This window comes from Camellia sinensis, chromosome 10 (genome assembly GCF_055761805.1).
Source record: "Camellia sinensis isolate YWXY chromosome 10, ASM5576180v1, whole genome shotgun sequence".
In the NCBI taxonomy this organism is placed as follows: Eukaryota; Viridiplantae; Streptophyta; class Magnoliopsida; order Ericales; family Theaceae; genus Camellia; species Camellia sinensis.
Genome location: NC_138970.1, coordinates 95,844,867 through 95,867,499, shown reverse-complemented (window position 1 = coordinate 95,867,499; position 22,633 = coordinate 95,844,867).

Genomic DNA, 22,633 nt, shown 5'->3' with positions numbered 1-22,633 from the left:
ATTAAAATATAAAATTAAGAGTTTTTAATTTTTAGTAATTTTTAATATTATAATATTTTTTTGTTCGAAAAAATATAAATTTTGCTTAAAAATCATTTAAAATTCACAAAATATAAACAAAATCATATTTTTTAGTATTTATTAAAAATTTTAAATATTTCTTTCACTAATAAATTTTTTAAAACATAATAACTTTAAAAATGGTTCTGATGACCCTCACATATTATTAATCGAATCCCCGCTTCTAAGAGAACAAACAAACATGCAGTGACGGAGCCAGGAAACTAAATCAGAAGGGGCACTTATTAATTACAACTTTAATTTTTTTTTCCATAACCAACAGTAAGCAGATAATAATAATTTTTGAAAAGTACAGAAACTTAAATAAATTATTACAAAAGTATTTCACATAAAATTTAATAATGAACATCGAGTAAAATTGAAAAGAAAGTATTGCGTGTAACTAGTGTATCATAGACAATATAAAAGTCATATATTTAAATCGTAAAATAAATTATATAATGGTAAGATAAATCAAATTTTTACAAAATTTGAGTAAAAATTTCATATAACAGTGATAACACATCATTATTGACATATGATATCACCAACCAATAATAAAGCAACGTATGAAGGGTGAATTCTATATGCAAATATAACTAACACTCTAGTAATTTTTACATATATATAGTGAGATTAATTATATTTAAATATCAATAACGATGGATATTACCTTTATATTGAGATTTTTTCACAAAATTGAAATCTTCTAAATATTTTAAAGATTTTGATACAGTGTAATATATAAATCATATAAATATTCTAAAGATTCTGATATAGTGTAATATATAAATCATTTTGAAACTTGATAGTGACAATAGTAATGATTTTTTATATCACATAAATCATTTTAAAGATTCTAATGCAGTTTAATATATAAATCATATATTTTAAAAATTCTAATACAATTATATAAGTATTTTAAATATCCTGACAATTTTGAAACCTGATAGTGACAGTAATAACTATTTTTAAAGCTTGGTAGAGTTTTGAGGCCTAATAGTGATAATGGTGTTGCCCATCAATTCTTAGACAAAATGTTTGCCAGAATCATGGGCAAAAATAATTCCCATAAAATAAGTTGGCCGAGAAAACTAGTGAGACAAAGTGAAACCAGGGAAATACAAGAAATAGCTCCGGAGATAGAAGTAGCATAGCCCTCCATTTTAGGGAAAGTTTCACAGGTGATTTGAATTTGCTTAAAAAGTCCTAGTGCCAAACAGTAGATGCATATGGTTATGAGGAAAGTCCATATGTTTGCAGTGTGTGCCTCAAATGGATTCACTGTCTTGCCATTATACATCAATGGGAGAAGAGCAATTAGAAATGGAAGGCATTTGTATAGGGTATCGCATGGAGGAGAGGAATTCCCACTTTGTAGAATCATATGCTATAGCGATCCCGGGTTTACCCTTGTTATACCGTGATCCGGACATGTGTCCGTGGATGTTGGTAGTTGTCTATCATCTTGTTTGCATCCTTTTTACTTAGTATTTGAGTTATGGGATGTGTTGGGCAGGTTTGTTTCAGGTTGGTTGAGTTTAGAAACCAAAACTAGTTGCCCAGATTTTTTTGGCCTGTCCGCTCGAGCGGAGGTGTTGGCGCTCGAGCGGGGAATACATCCATCCAGTATCTTGTTGTGCAGTGTTGTGAGCTCGAGCGTAGGGTTGGGAGCTCGAGCGTAGGTCTGTTTCTGCAAAAGTGCTGAGCGAGTGCATTCTGCGCTCGAGCGGGAGGTTGGCCGCTCGAGCGTAAGTCTGTGAGTGGCCGCTCGAGCGGGGTGTTTTACGCTCGAGCGTAGACCTGGGTTAAAGACCCGAAGTTGTGACTTTCCAAATCACTTTTTGCTTTCTCTTCTCTCTCTTACTTTTCCAAAATCACCATTGTTGAGCCTCTCACTCTAGATACTACCTTCTCTCTAGGTTTTGATCTAGTAGGAGTGATTTACTCACCTTTGGCCTTTACAAAAAAGTTGTTGATCGTCGGGGGCTTCATTTTAATCTGAAAATCTCGGGTTTTGGAGCACGTTGAGTTTGTCTTCTTCTCCCTTGGAGCTCCGAATTTGAGGTAGGGATAACCTACTCCTCTCTATGGGTTTTGTCTTTAAATTTTGGTATTTTGAGATGTTGGGCTTGGTTTGGTAATCTTGTAAAGGTTTGGGGCTTTTGTGTAATTTTACAAAGGTTGGGGTTTTATTCATAATAAATCCTAGATGCATGTTTGGCATAGAAAAATGGAATGATTGTTGAATCATTGATGAAAATGGGACCTAAGGGTTGAAATGGTAATTATGGAAAATAGCCTAATTACATTGTCTAATTAATTGGGATAATTAATTGATGAGAAATGAGGAAATGAAATGTTGATTGAATATCCATTTGTGCATTTATTTTCTGTTTTAGAAATAACTGCTTGGGGCTATCGGTGGAGGATAGTCGTGATTGTTGTAGACAATGTATGTTGATTAGGCAAACTGAAACTAATCAATGGAATGTGTTATGAAACTTGACAGTTTCTAGAATACATTAATTGTTTGTATTGTGTGATTGTATATAGAACCAATGTGTTTATATACGTTGTGTGTAGAGGAGGAGATAGGGGATGTACTCCGCGGTTTAGGGGAAGATAGGGGATGGACCTCTAAACCGGATAGGTATTTGGAGGAGATAGGGGATGTACTCCGTAGACAGAGCTCATATGCTTGTCTAGAGAAGTGAAGATAGAGCTCATATGCTTATCTTTGTGAAGTGTTGTGAAGTGTGGATACAGCTTGTATGCTTATCTGTGGATATTGTTGATATACATATCTGTTGTGAAGTGTGGATACAGCTTGTATGCTTATCTGTGGATATTGTTGATATACATATCTGTTGTAGAATGTGGATATAGCTTTTATGCTTATCTGAATGTGAGATATAGTTTTTATACATATCTGTGGAAATGATGATAGAGCTAGCATGCTTATCTGTTAAAAAGGGAAAATGAAAAGTAATTGGGACTTGTAAGTCGTTGACATAAATATGTAATTTATGTGATTGTATCAGTGTAGACCAACTATCAATTGCTAATGTTTTAGTCATTGTCCATGGTTGGTTTAGTGTATTTCTACTGGGCTGTGGCTCACCCTATATGGGAATATTATTTTCAGGTACAGGAAGCATGCCACCTCCAAGGACATAGCTGGGAGGCTAGTGGCGGGCATAGTTTTGTCGTTTTACTTTTGATGTATTATATGTAATTTCAAGCCAAGGGCTTAATGTGTAAACGAGTTAGAACTCTTTGTTGTAACCAAGTGTTAACTTGGAAAGCTGTAAGCCCGTAGGGCATTTTGTTTTGATGATAACATGTAATACTTATGTAATGGAATTCTAATGAATGAAAGGAACGCGGTTAGTTTATATGTAAATGCATGTCTTATCTGATGGGTTTAATGTTATTATTTTGAGGGCGTTACAACTTGGTATCAGAGCGTACCGGGTTCGAATACTTTGGGTACGTGGGAAGTGATTAGGATCACAATGGGTTTGTCTCGCTTGATAGAGGCGTAGATGTAGTACCATATGCTATGTGTTTATTTGATAACATGCTTATGTGACTATGTGGGTATGGGATTTAATTTCTAGGATGTTGACTGGATCCTTGGGTTTCTGTGAGTCTTGTTGGAAAAGCACTTGATCAATGCTGTTTCTAACCGGAACTCTAGTAACGCCTCGGGACTATCATTATCCGGAAATGAAATTCGTAAGTGCTTATGTGCTTATGTGCTTATGTGGAGTGAATTACAGTTGTCCATGCATTAGGACGTGAGTGTTTAGTTTCGGCACATTTGTGAATGTGCTAATGTTCTGTGTTACCTTTATTAGGATGTCAGGACGAGGAAGAGGTGCTAGGCGTGGTAGACCTGCGAGGCAGGAAGCACCGTTACCGGGTGAGATTCCGGCAGTGCAGGAGGGAGTTGGGCAGGCCAATGTGGCCGAGCCAGTGGGTCAGCAGGCTATGGGTGCCTTGGCCAGAGAGATAGCAGGAGCTTTGGGTATTCTTAGAGCTGGGAATCAGGCAGCTGAGGCAGGGCCTTCTTTCTTGAAGAGGGAATTCTTCCGGTGTAATCCGGACGAGTTTATCGGGGATCCTAAAGAGCCGCTTAAGGCAGATGAATGGCTCGAACAGACAACGAAGACGTTTGAGATGCTTGGCATCGAGGACGGAGCACTGAAGGTGACCTTGGCATCCTTCCAATTGAAGGGAGATGCGGGTCAATGGTGGAAATACGAGAAAGCTCGTGTTGGTGGTACTTGGGAGGCGTTTATAAATGCTTTTCAGGAGAGGTTTTTGTCTGCAGTAGCAAGGGAGAAGCTGAGAGATCAGTTTAGCCGGCTTAATCAGCAGGGCTTGTCAGTGGCCGAGTTTGAGGCTACTTTTACCAGTCTGTCCAGGTTTGCACCTGAACTGGTGGCGTCTGAGGAACGCCGTTGTTATGAGTTTGAGCGGAAGTTGAGGCGGGGCCTCAAGTTGAGAATTGGTGGGTCTTATATTCGAGAGTATAGACACCTAGTGGATGCTGCAGCTCATATGGAGCTTATGATGCAGGAGGAGGATGAGGGTCAGAGAGGCTCCAAGAGGAGCCAGGATAGTCAGAGTGATGGCAGGAGGCAGAGGGGTTCTAACCCTCAGCAGTCACAGGGTGGTGTTGCTAGATCGACCTTCCCCGTGCCGAGTGCAGGCTCCGGGAGAGGTGGTCAGGGGGATTTCACCTGTTACAAGTGTGGCCAGCTGGGTCACAAGGTTTCTGTTTGCCCGCAGAAGGGTGGGGGTCAGAAAGCTGCTTCTTCTTCAGCTAGACCGCAGAGTCAGAGTTTGGGCAGGGGGCAGCTCTTGATTTGTTATCAGTGTGGACAACCTGGGCACATGAAGAGGTTTTGCCCACAGTTGAGTGCCACTTCGGGAGCGTCTGGTTCTAGGCAGACGCAGGGTTTTCAGCCAGCTCAGTCTGTGCAGGCCTCGAGGGCCAATCCGGGAGCTTCGTCATCCCAGTCTGTGCAGCAGTCTTTTGCTCCAAGAGGCGAGCAGGTAGACCAGGGGCCTACGGGGCGCGTGTATGCTGTAACCGCGCAGGATTTAGTACCGGCTCCATCAGTAGTGAGAGGTACTTTTCTGTTTTGCAACTCGGTTGCTAATGTGTTGATAGACACGGGTGCATCTCATTCTTTTGTATCTACTGCATTTGCATCTGTTTTGGAATTGGAGTTAGCATAGTTAGCATCTCCTATTTGTGTGGTATCGCCTTTGGGCGGTGAGTTGGTTCTGAAACAGGGTGTTAGAGGATGTGATATAGAGGTCGCCGACTATAGGCTTCCTTTTCCGTTTGTTGTCATGCCCATGAAGGGTTTTGATGTTATTTTGGGTATGGACTGGTTATCGTCATACCGGGCTGTTATTGATTGCTACCGCCAGAGGGTTACATTGTGTACCTTGAGCGGGGAGTGGTTCCATTTCTTGGGAGACCGGGTTGGTAGTATTTTGCCACCGGGGTTTGATTCGCGAGGGCGAAGTGAGCTTAGTAGTCTACTTGCTAGCTTTGAGAGTAGTGAGTGTGTTGAGACACAGATTGTGTTGCCGAGGGTGGTTTGTGAGTATTCGGATGTTTTTCCCGAAGATCTTGTTAGTTTGCCACCTCACCGAGAGATAGAGTTCTCTATTGATTTAGTGCCCGGCACGACGCCGATTTCTATGGCACCTTATCGTTTTGCTCCAGCAGAGTTGGTTGAGTTGAAAGTTCAGCTCCAGGAATTGCTCGATAAGGGCTTTGTTCGCCCTAGTGTTTCGCCGTGGGGAGCACCGGCCCTCTTTGTTAAAAAGAAAGATGGTGCCTTGAGATTGTGTATTGACTACCGGACGTTGAATCGGGCTACGGTTAAGAATAAGTACCCTATGCCCCGTATAGATGATTTGTTTGACCAGTTGAAGGGTTCCCGTTGTTTCTCTAAGATAGACTTGAGATCGGGTTACCACCAGTTGAGGGTCAGGGAGGAAGATATTCCGAAAACGGCATTCCGTACGCGGTATGGCCATTATGAGTTTTTGGTGATGCCATTCGGGCTTACCAATGCACCGGCAGTCTTTATGGACTTGATGAACCGGATTTTCCGGGAGTTCTTAGACCGATTTGTGGTCGTCTTTGTGGACGATATCCTTATCTATTCGTCTTCTGAGGGGGAGCACGAGGCACACTTGAGAGTGGTGCTTGAGTTACTTAGAGCCCATAGGCTGTATGCCAAGTTTGGGAAGTGTGAGTTCTGGCTGAGGGAAGTCAAGTTCTTAGGCCACGTGGTATCCGGGGAAGGGGTGTCTGTTGATACATCCAAGGTTGAGGCAGTGCAAGATTGGGCACAGCCTAAGAGTGTGTTTGAGATCCGCAGTTTTCTGGGATTGGCTGGGTATTACCGTCGGTTTGTGAAAGATTTCTCCAGGTTAGCGTCACCGTTGACTAGACTGACTCGGAAGGGAGTCAAGTTTGTGTGGAGTGAGACTTGTGAAAAGTCGTTCCAAGAGCTGAAAGTTAGATTGACCACCGCTCCGGTGTTGATTATTCCGGAGAGAGGGTTGGGTTATGCGGTTTATTGTGATGCCTCACGAGAGGGTTTGGGTTGTGTGTTGATGCAGGAGGGGAAAGTGGTAGCTTATGGCTCACGTCAGTTGAAAATACATGAGAAGAATTACCCCACACACGACCTAGAGTTAGCAGCAGTGATCTTTGCCTTGAAAATCTGGAGGCACTACCTTTATGGTGAAAGGTTCGAGGTGTTCTCGGACCATAAGAGTTTGAAGTATCTGTTTACACAGAGAGACTTGAATCTGAGGCAGAGGAGATGGATGGAGTTCATCGAGGATTATGATTTTGAGTTGCATTATCATCCGGGAAAGGCCAATGTTGTGGCCGATGCCCTTAGTAGGAAAACCATTAGTGATGTAGCTTGTATAGCCATCCGGGAATGGGAGATGTTGGGAGCACTGGGCGAGTTTGATTTGCTACTGGGCGAATCTGTCGAGGCTGCGGCCTTGTTTTCTGTTGTTGCGCAGCCTACACTTGTGATTAGAGTGTTAGAGGCACAGAGAGGTGACCTTGAGGTAGAATCCCTCCGAGAGAAGATCTCCAGTGGGAAAGTTGAGAAGGGTTTGACGGTGTATCCCGACCTGAGTGTGAGATACCGAGACCGTTTGTTTGTACCGGAGGCTTGCCGAGAGGAAGTACTCCGAGAGTTTCATCATTCGCGCCTTGCGGTGCATCCGGGAGGTACTAAGATGTACCAGGATTTGAGCCGCCAGTTTTGGTGGCGGGGTATGAAGAGAGATGTGGCTGTTTTCGTATCGAAATGCCTTACTTGCCAGCAAGTGAAGGCCGAGCATCAGAGGCCAGCGGGTTTGTTGCAACCCTTGCCTATTGCCGAGTGGAAGTGGGAGCATGTCACTATGGACTTCGTTGTAGGTCTTCCGAGGACTCAACGGGGTAGTGATGCTATTTGGGTAGTTGTAGACCGGTTGACTAAGTCGGCGCACTTTATTCCTATGCGCGTGAGAGATTCGGTAGATCATCTTGCCGATTTGTATATTCGAGACGTAGTGAGATTGCACGGGGTCCCAGTGACGATCGTCTCAGATAGAGATCCTCGTTTTACTGCTAGGTTGTGGCAGAGTTTGCAGAGTGCCTTGGGCACTAAGTTGACCTTTAGTACGGCTTATCATCCTCAGACTGACGGGCAGTCCGAGCGTACTATTCAGATCCTCGAGGATATGCTTCGGGGTTGTGTCCTAGATTTCAGTGGGACGTGGGAGAGGCACTTGCCATTGGTAGAGTTTGCCTACAACAACAGTTTTCAGTCTAGCATCGGTATGGCACCGTTTGAGGCCTTGTATGGCCGACCGTGTAGGTCTCCAGTGTGTTGGGCCGAGGTGGGTGATGCACCTTTGTTGGGTCCGGAGTTGGTTAGGGAGACGACGGAGAAAGTTGAGCTTATCCGTAGGAGGCTTGTTACAGCCCAGAGTCGACAAAAGAGTTATGTCGACCGTAGGAGGAGGCCTTTGGCGTTTGAGGTAGGTGATCATGTCTTTCTGAAAATATCACCTAGACGAGGCCTGATGAGGTTTGGAAAGAGTGGGAAGTTATCCCCTCGATTTATAGGTCCTTTTGAGATCCTTGAGAGGATAGGTGAGGTTGCTTATCGGTTAGCCTTACCGCCGCAGTTGTCCGGAGTACATGATGTGTTTCATGTGAGTATGCTTCGGAAGTATGAGCCAGATCCATCACATGTGCTGGATTGGACTGATTTAGAGGTAGATGAGGATGCCTCGTATGAGGAGAGACCGGTTCGGGTCTTGGATAGGCGGGATCAGGTCCTGCGTGGCAAGACCATTCCTTTGGTGAAAGTCTTGTGGAAACATCATGGAGTGGAGGAAGCCACTTGGGAACGTGAGTTGGAAGTTCGAGAGAAATATCCGGACTTGTTTGTTGATATGTAATCTTGTATTTAAATTTTACATTTTGTTGAACTTAAGAGCTTTTATATATGTCTTAAGTTGTGAAACATTGAAAATGTTTGGTTTATTGAAGGTATGTTTTGGAACTTGCCTCATATGGAAGTTGAATGTAATATTATATCTGTTGAATATATTGTTGAAATTGGAAGGATAGTGCATAATGTTGATGCATGTTGAAAGTACATATGTTGTTTACATATTGTGATATGTCTCTTGTTAAAGGGATGGGATGACCGGTAATGGGTCGAATTGTTGACTGTTCAAGTGTAACACTGTTTAAAATGGAGGAAAGCTTGTTTTGCAACTTATGCTTAATTTCGGGGGCGAAATTCTTTAAGGGGGGGAGGTTATAGCGATCCCGGGTTTACCCTTGTTATACCGTGATCCGGACATGTGTCCGTGGATGTTGGTAGTTGTCTATCATCTTGTTTGCATCCTTTTTACTTAGTATTTGAGTTATGGGATGTGTTGGGCAGGTTTGTTTCAGGTTGGTTGAGTTTAGAAACCAAAACTAGTTGCCCAGATTTTTTTGGCCTGTCCGCTCGAGCGGAGGTGTTGGCGCTCGAGCGGGGAATACATCCATCCAGTATCTTGTTGTGCAGTGTTGTGAGCTCGAGCGTAGGGTTGGGAGCTCGAGCGTAGGTCTGTTTCTGCAAAAGTGCTGAGCGAGTGCATTCTGCGCTCGAGCGGGAGGTTGGCCGCTCGAGCGTAAGTCTGTGAGTGGCCGCTCGAGCGGGGTGTTTTACGCTCGAGCGTAGACCTGGGTTAAAGACCCGAAGTTGTGACTTTCCAAATCACTTTTTGCTTTCTCTTCTCTCTCTTACTTTTCCAAAATCACCATTGTTGAGCCTCTCACTCTAGATACTACCTTCTCTCTAGGTTTTGATCTAGTAGGAGTGATTTACTCACCTTTGGCCTTTACAAAAAAGTTGTTGATCGTCGGGGGCTTCATTTTAATCTGAAAATCTCGGGTTTTGGAGCACGTTGAGTTTGTCTTCTTCTCCCTTGGAGCTCCGAATTTGAGGTAGGGATAACCTACTCCTCTCTATGGGTTTTGTCTTTAAATTTTGGTATTTTGAGATGTTGGGCTTGGTTTGGTAATCTTGTAAAGGTTTGGGGCTTTTGTGTAATTTTACAAAGGTTGGGGTTTTATTCATAATAAATCCTAGATGCATGTTTGGCATAGAAAAATGGAATGATTGTTGAATCATTGATGAAAATGGGACCTAAGGGTTGAAATGGTAATTATGGAAAATAGCCTAATTACATTGTCTAATTAATTGGGATAATTAATTGATGAGAAATGAGGAAATGAAATGTTGATTGAATATCCATTTGTGCATTTATTTTCTGTTTTAGAAATAACTGCTTGGGGCTATCGGTGGAGGATAGTCGTGATTGTTGTAGACAATGTATGTTGATTAGGCAAACTGAAACTAATCAATGGAATGTGTTATGAAACTTGACAGTTGCTAGAATACATTAATTGTTTGTATTGTGTGATTGTATATAGAACCAATGTGTTTATATACGTTGTGTGTAGAGGAGGAGATAGGGGATGTACTCCGCGGTTTAGGGGAAGATAGGGGATGGACCTCTAAACCGGATAGGTATTTGGAGGAGATAGGGGATGTACTCCGTAGACAGAGCTCATATGCTTGTCTAGAGAAGTGAAGATAGAGCTCATATGCTTATCTTTGTGAAGTGTTGTGAAGTGTGGATACAGCTTGTATGCTTATCTGTGGATATTGTTGATATACATATCTGTTGTGAAGTGTGGATACAGCTTGTATGCTTATCTGTGGATATTGTTGATATACATATCTGTTGTAGAATGTGGATATAGCTTTTATGCTTATCTGAATGTGAGATATAGTTTTTATACATATCTGTGGAAATGATGATAGAGCTAGCATGCTTATCTGTTAAAAAGGGAAAATGAAAAGTAATTGGGACTTGTAAGTCGTTGACATAAATATGTAATTTATGTGATTGTATCAGTGTAGACCAACTATCAATTGCTAATGTTTTAGTCATTGTCCATGGTTGGTTTAGTGTATTTCTACTGGGCTGTGGCTCACCCTATATGGGAATATTATTTTCAGGTACAGGAAGCATGCCACCTCCAAGGACATAGCTGGGAGGCTAGTGGCGGGCATAGTTTTGTCGTTTTACTTTTGATGTATTATATGTAATTTCAAGCCAAGGGCTTAATGTGTAAACGAGTTAGAACTCTTTGTTGTAACCAAGTGTTAACTTGGAAAGCTGTAAGCCCGTAGGGCATTTTGTTTTGATGATAACATGTAATACTTATGTAATGGAATTCTAATGAATGAAAGGAACGCGGTTAGTTTATATGTAAATGCATGTCTTATCTGATGGGTTTAATGTTATTATTTTGAGGGCGTTACATATGCAATTACAAACAAACATCAACAACACTCTACTTTAGATTAAAACATTTGATGTAAAAAAGGGGGGGGAGGGAGGGGGGTTATCGAATCAAATTCAAAGAAAATTATAAATTCGGAGTCAAAATCAAGGTAACTAAAATTCGAGAGACCAAATTAAAACAATATCGACCCATGTAATTTGCCTTAGTGTGTGTGCGTGTGTGTTATTTTATTTATTTTTTCTTTGAATTAGTATTCAAAATGAGTTAGTTAAAAATAGGAGTACAGAAGAGAGTAGTAGTGCACGATGTTCCTACATACAATTAGGTCTTAGAAAAGTAGCAAGTAGCTAGTCTTCTCCCAGTTGTTCAATAATTATATCTATTTTCTATATTATTATAAAAGGATTAATAATTCCAGGACTAGCAGCCCTATAAATATTAATCTCATCTAATTAATTTTGTCCAAATAACCATAACCATAACCTAGAACTCTTGGTCTATGTTTGTTTAGACGACATAACTTTGGAATTGGACTAATAATTCAACAAAACATATAATTTTACATTTGGTGAAAAAGAATTGAGGTTCAAACTAAGGTCACGTTTGTTTGGCTTCATAGGATGGATAGGATTAAGAGTACGGTAGAACTGAGTGAGGAGATTATTAGTGTGGTAATATTATGTTGGAGATGTAGGATAAATAGTGTTTATTTGTACACTATGGGATTAGTACTGCTATAGATAGTATTAATATATAAAATTAAGATTTTTTAATTTTTAGTAATTTTTAATATTATAATTTTTTTTTGTTCTAAAAAATATAAACTTTGCTTAAAAATCATTTAAAATTCACTATACATAAACAAAATCATATTTTTTTAGTATTTATTAAATAATTTAAATATTTCTTTCACTAATAATTTTTTTAAAACATAATAATATTAAAAATGGTTCTGATGACCCTTACATATTATTAATCGAATCCTCGCTTCTAAGAGACCAAACAAACATGCAGTGACGGAGCCAGGAAACTAATTCAGAAGGGGCACTTATTAATTACAACTTTAATTTTTTTTTCCATAACCAACAATAAGCAGATAATAATAATTTTTGAAAAGTACAAAAACTTAAATAAATTATTACAAAAGTATTTCACATAAAATTTTCTAAGTAACTTCGAGTAAAATTGAAAAGAAAGTATTGCGTGTAACTAGTGTATCATAGGCAATATAAAAGTCATATATTTAAATCGTAAAATAAATTATATAATGGTAAGGTAAATCAAATTTTTACAAAATTTGAGTACAAATTTCATATAATAGTGATAACACATCATTATTGACATATAATATCACCAACTAATAGTAAAGCAACGTATAAAGGGTGAATTCCATATGCAAATATAACTAACACTCTAGTAATTTTTACGTATATATAGTATAGCGATCCCGGTTGTCCCTTTACTGTTCTGTTGTATTCCGGACTCGGTTCCGTGAAGTTGGTAGTGGTATCTATCTTGTTGCCGTCCTTTAATTCCACTTGATTGAGTTTTAGGATGTTTTGGGCAAGGTTGTTACAGGTTGGTTGGGCCTTGGTTTCAATTCCTTGTTGTTCAGTTTTTTAGGCGATCCGCTCGAGCGGGTCTTCTTGCGCTCGAGCGGGGATTGCACACCTCCAGTATTTCGTGTTCCTGCAAAACTTCTGCAGATGTGATTTTTACGCTCGAGCGGGTTTGTTTACGCTTGAGCGGTGGCGCTCGAGCGGGTAGTACCTTCTGGGTATAAGTTCTGGGAGGGGGAAATCTACGCTCGAGCGGACTGGTTTTCGCGCTCGAACGGAAGTGCTTTATTCTTGTGTCTTGGCGCTCGAGCGGGCCTTATTGCGCTCGAGCGTGTTCAGATTTTTGTTCTTGGCACTCGAGCGTTGTGTTCTCTGCTCGAGCGGGTCATGCGTATATGAGTTATCCGCTGGGTGATTTTAAATCACTTTTTACTTTCCTTTCTCTCTCCTACTTTTTCTAAAACCCATTTTGAGAGCTCCTCTCTCTAAAACCTTGACTTCTCTCTAGGTATTGATCTAGTAGGAGTGAGTTCCTCACCTTCGACCTTTGTAAAAGTTGTATTGATCGTCGAGAGCGTCATTTTGATCCGAGAATCTTGGTCTTTGGAGCACTTTGGTTTTCGTCTCTTCTCCATCCGAGCTCTAACTTCGAGGTAGGGATATCGTACTCCTCTTTATGAGCTTTGTCTTTAAATTTTTGCATTTTGATACGTTGGGGGTTGTTGGGTAATTTTGAGAGAGTTTAGGCCTTTGTGTAATTTTACAAAAGTTGGGGTTTTTATTTATATAAAACCTAAATGCATGTTTGGCATGGAAAAGTGAAATTGATGTTGAAACATTAATGAAAATGGAACCGAAGGGTTGTAATGTTAATTATGGAAAATGCCCTAATTACATTGATTGATTAATTTGTATAATTAATTGTTGGAAATGAGGGATTGAATCGAGAATGTGGAAATTGGAAAGGGAAGGGGTTAAAGGGTGTAGTTGGATTATTTATCACTCACCTGGTTGAAATGTTGATTTTATATCCATTGTTGCATTTATTTTCTGTATAGAAATAACTGCTTTGAGCTATCGGTGGAGGATAGTCTTGATTGTTGTAGACAATGCATGATGATTAGGCAAATTGGAACTAATCACTGGAATGTGTCAATGAGTATGACGATTGAAAGAATACATTAAATTTATGTGTTGTATGATGATGTGTTTAATTATTGTTTATATGCATTGTGTTGTGTTGGAGGAGATAGGGGATGTACTCCACGGTTTAGGGGAAGATAGGGGATGGACCTCTAAACCGGATGTGTTGGGAGGAGATAGGGGATGGACTCCATAGATAGAGCTCATATGCTTATCTATTAATGTGTTGACAGAGCTTTGGAAGTGTGATAGTGCGCTTATGCATATCTATGGAAGTGATGATATAGCTTGTATGCTTATCTGTTGGTGTGTGATATAGCTAGTATGCTTATCTGTTGTGAAATGGGGAAGTGCTTAATGTGAGTTACTGTCTCATATGAGTTGTTTGACCAGGTTCTGAGCCATGGTTATAAATTGAGAATTGAAAAGAATTGGAAAATTGATTGTAACATGGACTTGTATGTCATGAAACTGTAAAGTGTGATAAGGGAAAGTATCAGTGTTGGCCATCTATCAACTGCTAATCTTTTAGTCATTGTTCATATTTGGTTTAGTGTATTTCTACTGGGCTGTGGCTCACCCTATATGGGAATATCATTTTCAGGTACAGGTAGCATGCCACCTCCAAGGACATAGCTTGGGAGGCTAGAGGCAGGCGGACTTTTGTTGTTATTTCTTTGATGTATTACATGTATATTCAAGCCAAGGGCTTAATGTGTAAATGAGTTAGCACTCTTTTGTTGTAACCAAGTGTTAACTTGGAAAGCTGTAAGCCTTTAGGGCATTTGCTTTTGTTGTTAACATGTAATACTTTTGGTAATGGAACTCTGATGAATAGAAGAAAGTAGAGCTTTTATATATCAATGCATATTTCTATTGATGGGTTTAATGTTATTATTTTGAGGGCGCGACATATAGTGAGATTAATTATATTTAAATATCAATAATGATGGATATTACCTTTATATTGAGATTTATTCACAAAATTTTCATACATAAAAATATAATTTGTTGTAGTCACTTCATTTTCAATAAAACAATCACTATTGTTTTCATAGATTTAAAAATGCCCTTGATATTTTGTTCTAAATATTATTTTTGTTTAAAATTTTATTTATATACATATGTAGAAAATAAAAATAGAAAGAAACAAAAATCCAGGAGGGGCACGCAACCCTCCTGGTCACCATGTGGCTCCGCCACCGCAAACATGGCCTAATAGTCCATCCGGATATAGAATTCTCATACGGGGAACTATTGAATTTCAAGAGGGAAATAAGATACAAAATGGAATATTAAGAAAAAGTTCAGACAAGTTAATTAAATACGAATTGATAGAATTCTATCAATCCCTCTTCATAACCCATGGCTAATCCAAACTTGAAATAAAATACACAATGCAAATGAATTACTAATCTAAAGAGTAGTTGTCCTAAGAATGCTATTATCATCTAATTCAATCAACTCAAACAAGAGAGTATAGTAGTCTAGTAGACCACTATATTTCAACAACTTAGCTTAACCTTTATTTTTGAATGGGATCATAGTATCGAAATGAATTTCCAAGAAAAGGTATGGAGCAATCACTACTCCAATCTTAGATGCCTCGAGGGTAAATGAGAAATATAGGGAAATGGGACTTTCGTAGGAGCAATCAAGCTATTCACACGTTAAAAAAATAAAAATAAAAATCTAAGTACACATTATTTGTGTTATTGAAATATAAACTTCTCAATGAAAGTCAATTTTTCATATTTAAACTTTCGAACAAAAGTGAATTATTCAGATATGTTCGGATATAAATTTTAGAATAATTTTTTTAATTGTAAAGTTTATATCTAGGTTTTGTTTGAAGATTTATATTGAATGGCATAAATGTTGTATACTGAGATTTTCTGTGATGTGCAAAAAGAATTTTCCTTATGGAATTATATTTGAAAAGTATGACTAAATTCTTCTAATACAAAATAAGACTTAATGTTATTTCTTTAAAATAGTTGGATTAGTTGGCTATTTTCTAATTACACTATTTTCTAAATTTTAAAATTATCATTTTATCTCACTACACTTTTCATAATTTCAACTATATCATCATACACCTAATCTCTCGTCTTCCTTGTATACCCATTAACATTTCAAAGCCTAAGGCCCCATTTGGTTTGGGTGATAGAGGAGGGGATTGGATTAGTAGTGAGATAGAGTCCATAAGAATCATATGTGTTCAGAGAAATGACCATGGGCAAATCGTCCATAAAAGCAACTCTCATGCAAGGTTGTTTGGTAAAATTTATTTGTGATTTCCACTCTGTTTGTTTGAGCCTAAAATATTTTCTAATGGGAGAAATATTTTTTAGTGAAAATATTTTTCTATGTTTGGTGGTGGTGGTGGTAAGACGAAGGTGGAAATGGAGGTGGAGGTGATGGCATGGTAGTGGGGTGGTGGTGACAGTGATGGTGACACTGGTGTGGTGGTGGAGGTAAGAACGACTGTGGTTAAGGTGGAGGTGAGAATGGTGGTGGTGAATTGTTTTTCATAGAAAGAGAAGTGAGACACTTGTTCATGACACAAACTGAAACATTTGCTTTATAGTATAGATAGTATAGATGTTTGAACAAAATGGAGATGGTAAAGGTACCTTTGTGGTTCCATTGAAGATGTAACGCCCTCAAAATAAGACATAGTCCAACCATTTAAATAATTCATAAAACATAATAAAAGGATTACATATTACATTCGTCAGAGTATTCTTTACAAAACATGTTAAACAAATAAATGCCCTATGGGCTTACAGCTTTCCAAGTCATCGCTTGGTTACAACAAAAGAAAAGTTCTACTTTATACATGAAAGCCCTCGGCTTGAATTTACATTTAATCATCAAAACAAATAACAAAAGGGAGTCTTCAACTCCTAAACCTCCCAAGCTAAGACCTTGGGGGCGGCATGTCACCTATACCTGAAAAATGGTGTCCCAAGTAGGTTGAGCCAATGCCCAGTAGAGATACGCTAAACAGTATATGAGAAATAACTAAAACATTAGCATCCGATAAATGTTTACCACTTATAAACCAACTTACACAATTTCCATAACCAATCACATTTACATCATAATAGATCCACTTCTCTTTAAGTATCCAAATCATTTCATTAACATGGTTCAATGTTATCCAAACAGTTCAATGTTATCCAAACAGTTCAAATGAGATTACAACTCACATTATCAACACTTCGCATATACACATCAATCATACACTTCCATTATCTTTCCATTTTACGGAACTGCGTCCGAGGGAACCGGCACCCAAAACATGAATAAGATTTCGGGACTTTCACTCTGGACACTCCGGCCAACTTAATTATCCATGGAGTCCATTCCTTATCTCTTCCCAAACAATAGAGTACATCCCATTTCTTCTCCCAAACAAGATATGTCACGCCCTCAAAAAAAATACATAAGACCCATCACTTTAGACATGCAATGATGTACGAGAAATAAATATCTTTCTATTAATCAGAGTAGCTTTTACAGAAATATTACATTACTACTAACAACAAATTGCCCTACGGGCTTACAGCTTTCCAAGTTAACACTTGGTTACAAAAAGAGAAGAGTACTAACTCAATACATCTTAAGCCCTTGGCTTGAATTTACATATAATACATCAAAGAAAGCAAAACAACAAAAGCAGTCTGTCTGCCTCTTGCCTCCCAAACTACGCCCTTGGAAGTGGCATGCTTCCTGTACTTGAAAATGATGTCCCATATAAGGTGAGCCACAGCCCAGTAGAAATACACTAAACCAACTATAAACAATGACTAAGATAACAGCGTTCAATGGGTGGTCCACACTTATATCCCAATTTATACCGTGTTACAGTTTCACCTTCCGTTTCTTATCCAATTCTCAATTCATATAACTATGACTCAGAACCTGGTCAAACAACCGATATGAGACAGACACTCATATTAAGCATTTACATTTCGCAATAGATAAGCATACTAGCTATATCAATACATCAACAGATAACCATATAAGTTGTACCAATACATCAACAAATAAGCATATTAGCTGTATCTGCACTTCATTAGATAAGCATATGAGCTGTATCTGCACTTCAATAGATAAGCATATAAGTTGTATCTACATAACACAACTTCCGGTTTAGAGGTCCAGCCCCTTTCTTCCAATAAACCGTCCGGTTTAGAGGTCCAGCCCCTTTCTTCCAATAAACCGTGGAGTACAGCCCCTTTCTCCTCCCACACAAACAATGTATATAAACAGTTATCATATACAATCAATCAATACATAAAGTTAATGTATTGTTCCAATCGCTATATTCAATGGCACACTTAATCGATTAGTTTAAGTTTGCCTAATCATCATGCGTTGTCTACAACAATCACGACTATCCTCCACCGATAGCCCAAAGTAGTTATTTCTAAACAGAAATTAAATGCGCCAAATAGGTAAAATATTGACATTTCAATTTGGTGAGTGATGAATAATCCAACTACACCCTTTAATCCCATACATCCCCAATTCCCACATTTTCAATTTCATTTCTCATTTCTCACATTTATTTCACAAATTAATTTAACAATGCAATTAGGGCATTTCCCATAATTAACAAAACAACCCTGAGGTTTCATTCCCATCAACAATCCAACATTTATCTCATTTCTCTATGCCCAACATGCATATAGGTAATAATAAATGAAACCCCAACTTTTGTAAAAATTACACAAAGACCCAAATTTTCTCAAAATTACCCAACGACCCCAAACATATCAAAATGCCAAAATTCAAAGACAAAGCTCATAAGATGGAGTAGGATATTCCTACCTTAAATTCGGAGCTCAAAGGGAGAAGATGACGAAACCCAAAGTGCTCCAAAACTCAATATGCTCGGATCAAAACGTAGCCCTCGACGATCAACACAACTTTTGTAAAACCCAAAGGGTAGGAGAACAATCTAACTAGATCAATCCTAAGAGAGAAGTTGAGTTTTAGTGAGAGAAGCTCTTGAATGGCATTTTCGGAAAAGTAAGAGAGTGAAAGGATGTTGAAAAGTGATGCAAGAATGCCCAGCTACCAACCGATATACGCATGATTCGCTCGAGCGGAGAATAGAACGCTCGAGCGTCAAGCACAAAAACTGGACTCGCTCGAGCGCAATAAGGCCCACTCGAGCGCCAAGACACAAGAACAAAAGTATCCGCTCGAGCGCGAAAACCAGTTCGCTCGAGCGTAGATTACCTCCTCTCAGAACTTTTGCAGAAAATGAACGCCCCGCTCGAGCTCCAACAGACCCGCTCAAGCGTAAGGAAACCCGCTCGAGCGTGAAAAACACATCTGCAGAAGTTTTGCAGAGTCACTGATACTGGAAGTGTGAAAACTCCGCTCGAGCGTGATATGGTTCGCTCGAGCGTACAACCAAAAATCTACCTCCGTTCGAGCGCAAAGGTACCCGCTCGAGCGTACCACCAAAACTCTGGGCAACAAGGGAAAGGGACTAAGGCTCAACCAGCCTGTTCAGAATACGCCCAACACATCCTGAAACTCAGACATACGGGATTTAAAGGATGACAACAGGACATACAACCACTAACTCCACGGAACCTAAGACCGGAACACTACACATAGAGGGGACAGACCCGGGATCGCTATAAGATACATATGCAATGTATTTAAACATGTTGTCATATACAATGACCAATTCAATATCATATACAATGTTTATATCCAACCGTCATATTCAATGACATATTCCAATTGATTAGTTTCAATTCACCTAATCATCATACAGTTTCTACAACAATCATGGCTATCCTCCACCAATAGCCCAAAACAGATATATCTAAACAGATAAATAAATTTATCAACAGATAAATTATCACATTTTCCATAGGTGAGTGATTTATCAATCCAACTACACCGTTTAATCACAATTCCCTCCAATTTCATGATTTTCAAACCAATCTCATATTTCCACATCAAGTTCATAATTACACAAATTATTTCCTTAATTCAATCAGGGCATTTTTCCCCCTTTCCTCATATAGTGCACCCAAGGCCAAATTTCACCCATTATACACAACTAACCCCTTTGTAAGGTCTTACATACCCATATGGAGCTCAAATAAGAAAACCCCTCTTTCACAAGTCCAAACTCAAACCCTAGCTTTACCCAAACCAACCATTTATACAAAATGACCAATGTTTATGTCAAAGCTTGTAGAAATGAGTAGAATATCCCTACCTCAAGAAGAGAAGACGAGCCAAGCAATAGACAAACTCCAAGGATGACGAAATTAACTTCTACTCGGATGAAAATGGAGATCTTAAGAAGCTCCAACTTTTTAATAAATAAAGGAGGGTGAGAAGATCACTAGATCTAGGTCAAAATGTAGAGAGAGAGAGAGAGAGTATTTTTAGAGAGAGAAGCTCTCAACTTAGGGTTTTGGAAAGTTTTAGCGAGAGAAAGAACAGAAAAAGGGATTTAAAATGTCACTTTCACGATTTGATATACATACAGTCTGCTCGAGCGGAGAGTTTGACGCTCGAGCGTCAGATACAAAAAGTAGACTCGCTTGAGCGCAATAAAGTCAGCTCAAGTGCCAAGACACAACAGCAAGGCACTACCTGCTCGAGCGCAAAGAGACCCGCTCGAGCGTAGAATACACTCGTCCAGTATTTTACAGACTTCAGACAGTCGCTCGAGCTCTAGAGGGGCCGCTAGAGCTCAGACCCGCTCGAGCGTAAGACACTCTGCTCGAGTGTGAAAAACACTTATGTAGTATTTCTTGCGGGCGCAAGAGGACCCGCTCGAGCGGAAAACCAAAATTCTAGGCAACAAGGTTCTAGACCAACAACAAACCAACCTGTTCTGAACACACCCAAGACATTCCAAAACTCAAATTCAAAGACTAAGAGGAGAAAAAGACATAACCAACAACATTAAACTACAAGACCTGAGTCCAAAACACCATAAAGGTCAAGTTAGAAACCGGGATCGCTATAGAAGATGACACCACTGACACGGGCAAGTCTCTGTGTTATATGTTCTCTATGTACAAGCTAAAGAGAATAATATGTGTTGGGCCTCTATGTGCTGTGGTGATGGGGGGGTGCCAAGAGGAGATGAGGGAGTGTGTGAGAGGCCATGGGGGAAATGGACAGCAGAGATTCTCTATCTACGTGGGCCATGTGAGAAAAGTCTCTTGAATGGGACATTAAGAATTTGGGAGTTTTTTTGGATAAATAATTTTCCTGGGAGTTTGGCTCCTCTCAATCCAATTGCAGAATGGAGGGTGTTGTTGGTCTATGATAGGTCTTGTTTCAGACTTACTTTAATGATCTAAATCTTTTAATGTATAAAACTTGTCAAGTATATTATTATTGTAAAACATTATATTAATCGGATATTGATATTCATTTGGTCAGATCACATTTGTGTGAACGACAAGTATAATCTTTAAAATAAACTATTGACATAAATATAATCTAATCAAATGGTTATCGATATCCAATTAACACAATTTTCTAGCTTGTCTAGCAAACATAAGCCATTAGTTAAAAAAATAATAAAAATAAAAGCAACATTGATGATATATTTTGGTTGATTGTCATTTGTGGTTGATTCTTAATTTTTTATTTTAGGGTGGATGAATTTGAGTTCTGAGTATAAAAAAATTGTGTGACTTGTAATTATTTTCCTCGCCTCATATTAATGGTTGTTTTGACAAATAGATTTTTTAATAATTTTTTAAATTTTTTATTAAAAAAATGTGTAAAAAAAGTAAAAAGAAAAATTAAGCCTCATATTAATTATTGTTTTGACAATTAGATTTTTAATAATTTTTTTATAAAAAAATGTGTAAAAAAGTAAAAAGAAAAATTAATTTTTTTAAAAGTAGTTCATATGTTTTGTGAAGTTGGCCTACCAACAGTTCTATACTTTTTTTTATTATTGACTTTAGTTATTCGTTCAATAAACCTCAACATTTTTTTAAGATAAAATTCTAGGGTCTGGCTTCCCTATAATCAGTGATTGAAGGGTGTTGTTGGGCCTGTGGGAGCCCATCACAGGTCTTGTTTCGATAATCTGAACAGTTCAATGTGTAAAACTCGTCGAATACTACATGCCTATAAAAAATCACGTTGATTGGATATTAATAGCTTTCTTATCGGATCATATTCCTGTCAACCATTTATTTTTTTACCCTCCATTTTTTTATACAAAACTGATTGATCATGTAGCTATCAATATCCTATCAATGTGGTTTTTTTATAGGCATATAGTACTTAACGAGTTATACACAATGAATAATTCGGATTATCAAAACGGGATCTGTGGTTAGCCCCACGGGCCAACAACACCCTCTAGTCTGATCACAGATTGGAGGGAAGGTAGACCCAAATTCTAAAGGTTCATTTGAACTTTTAAAGGTCCAATCTCTTCTGTTTGTCGGTTTTATTTTATTTTATTTTTTATTTTTATAGATTTGGTTTTATTTGGTTTGGAAATGACTTTTTGAATAGCAACGATCATCTAGGCTTGGGTATCCATTTTTTCTTGCTCTGTTTATTTCATTTTATTTTTTGGTTACATAAAATGGATATGTAGATAGGCTATTTCAATATATCCGTTAGGGAGTATTGCTTACCACCTACAGTATATCTGTAGGGAACCCCACCGCACCTACGTTGGAACTGAAGCTTAGGCGGCGTGCTCCAATTGCTAAAAAGTATGTTTAACTCCAACAATGAGTTATAGAGACTCGAACCGAAGTCTGGAGCGAGGAATTCGAAGGTCTTATCCACTAAACCAATCCCCTGTTCAGTGCATGAATCTAGATATTGGTAGATTTTTTGTAAACTGACATTAAAATTTCTCTCTATATATCTCATAGAAATAATGGGTTTCGTACATGGGAGAAGCACC